At 44.5% G+C, this 2,602-nt stretch overlaps 1 long non-coding RNA gene across 1 annotated transcript in view; it reads left to right on the top strand.

Moving 5' to 3' along the window:
- Window positions 1–2,040, top strand: part of LOC118478233 — a 102,887-nt gene extending 100,847 nt beyond the window's left edge. Inside the window, exon 3 of the long non-coding RNA XR_004858905.1 lies at window positions 1,652–2,040. This is a non-coding gene — a long non-coding RNA (uncharacterized LOC118478233). The remainder of the gene's footprint in view (window positions 1–1,651) is intronic.
- The last annotated feature ends 562 nt before the right edge of the window (window positions 2,041–2,602 follow it).

Genomic DNA, 2,602 nt, shown 5'->3' on the forward strand with positions numbered 1-2,602 from the left:
TGAGTGTGTGTGTGTGTGTGTGAGTGTGTGTGAGAGAGAGAGAGAGAGAGAGTGAGAGAGAGAGAGAGAGAGAGAGAGAGAGAGAGCGAGTGTTCATTCCTCCATTTGAGATTTACAAACAAAACAAAGCCCTCCCAAAAATGCCGATGCTCGATCGCTGGCGCATGAATTACCTATGACTTTTTTTTTAAATTTCTGATTGATGCGTTTTTCAGCTTCTGTATTGTAATATCTTTGATGGTGCTATTCATCAATACTCTCTGGTTCTTATTTTGATCAGCGGATGTTGACAAACTATTGCGAGGAAGGCAATTGTCAAACTTTCTTCAGTAACGGTTGCATGATCAGTTGTACGCGCTTTCTAGTTTGAGCTTGTAGGTGGTTGGCGGGTGCTCTGATGTGGTTTGCTTCTTCTTTCCTATGAAACATCTACCGTCCATATCTCCCCCTTCTTCTTTTTTATGTTTGTAGCTCTCTTGTAACACCTCTTATCTTCTGGCTCTCATATGACTTTATGCAGTTTCAAGTGCCGTAAAAGACTTACTAAGAGTAAATTCATCATCGGATGTTGACAAACTATTTCGAGGAAGGCAATTGTCAAACTTTCTTCAGTAACGGTTGCATGATCAGTTTGACGCGCTTTCTAGTAGGAACTTTCGCTGACTACCTTTGTGTGGTGAGGCGCTGTCCCCCTGGTACAGTAATTGTGGGTGTTTTGCGCCCCTGTCGACACGATTTAGATCACAGGAGCGGCGGGCTGGATCGTCGAGCCCGTCTGCCAGGGCCACCCAGGTTGAGAGGGACGGTGGGTGGGTGGCGGGTGCTATCTTGTGGTCTGCTCCTTTTTTTCCTAACAAACATCTATCGTTGTCATCTTGACACTTTCCTTTTTACGTTTGTCACTCTCTTGTAACAGTTCTAATCTTCGACACTCATATGACCTAATTATGTTGCAGGTGCCGTAAAACTGTTACCGCAGGTGGTTGTCGGGTGCTCTGATGTGGTTTGCTTCTTCTTTCCTATCAAACATCTATCGTCCTTATCTCCCCTCCTTCTTCTTTATGTTTGTTACTCTCTTGTAACACCTCTAATCTTCTGGCGCTCAAATAACCTCATTCAGTTGCGAGCGCCGTAAAACCTCTACTAAAACAAAACTCTTACTAAAACTAGACTAAAAAAACATCAATCGTTGTCATCTTGCCACCTTCTTTTTCATCTTTGTTACCCTCTTGTAACAGTTCTAGTCTTCGACACTCGTATTATTACCTGATTGTGTTGCAAGTGCCGTAAAACGTTTACTAAAACAAACCTTGAGAAGGATGCAATTTCCATACACGACAGATGGCGTGTACTTACTTTTACTTTACTTTTTACTTTTTCATACTCTGTTGGAGATACTCGATAAAATACCTCCTCACAATAAGGGAATCGAACTCACGTCTTCTACGTGCGACCGCGAAGCGCCTGACTGCTACATATTGTGTCGCATGTTCACGGAGGCCAGTGTCGTCGTCACATGTAAAGCTGTCTAGCCGTTGATCCTGCCGTGATCCCAGGTATCACTCTCTTGTCGTCCGCTAAGTCACACCTGCTGTGTGGTCTTCCCATTTACCGTGTGCTAAATGTCTTTACTCTCTTTATCCATCCTCAGGTGAAAAGCTGTGCGGATGGTTGGACGGCGCCACTGGTAGGTCCTATTTCTTTTACTTTCTCTCTGTTGTGTCTTTCTGTCTGTGTGTCTCAACGTGTATAAACTAGGTTGCTGAAGGTTTTAAAGTCTTACCAGAGTTTGACAGTAATGTTACTGTAAACCCTCTTTGGTCTTACTGGACACGAAATAATCTTTGCTCGGGCAGGTATTTTGTGCAGGTGGTTAAAGATCGCCACTGGTAGGTCCTATTTCTTTTACATTTGCCCTGTGTGTGTCTCAACGTGTATAAACTGGGTTGCTGAAGGTTTTAAAGTCCTACTTGTGGGAGGTTGGCGGGTGCTCTGGTGTGGTTTGCTTCTTCTTTCCTATCAAACATCTATCGTCCTTATCTCCCCTCCAGATCCTTCTTTTTTGTGTTTGTTACTCCCTTGTAACACCTCTAATCTTCTGGTGCTCATATGACCTCGAGAGCCGTAAAACCTCTACTAAAAAAAATATTTTTTAAATCTACCAGAGACGCCCTACCAGCGCCAGTGGTGTAGTGGTTTGACACTTGGCCGTCGCACATAGGCCACCCAGTTCGAATCTCGAGTGGGGAGAACTTTTATCGAGTGTTTCGCTCTTTCTCCGGGGATGTTGCATGCATCCCTCTCAGGCCAGGTTAGACCACCCTCTCTGGTTAGACTTGACAGGCAAGATCGAAGCCCGCCTCCTAAATGCTCTAAACTTTGTCGATGACGACGTAAAAACCACGCCACCCAGTGCCAGAGCTGCGACAGACATCGGCGGTCATGGTTCTCCATTTATTCCTTTGCTAGGATGCTCTAAAAAAAAAAGCTACGTTTCCTTGATCTTTCCCTGTTACCCATTTACCCAAGTACATTAAGAAAATATGCACCCTCCAGCCCTTCGCATGTAGCCCCAAACACGACAATGGTTTTAGAGCTTGTG

The sequence above is a fragment of the Aplysia californica genome, unplaced genomic scaffold (genome assembly GCF_000002075.1).
Source record: "Aplysia californica isolate F4 #8 unplaced genomic scaffold, AplCal3.0 scaffold00430, whole genome shotgun sequence".
NCBI lineage: Eukaryota > Metazoa > Mollusca > Gastropoda > Aplysiida > Aplysiidae > Aplysia > Aplysia californica.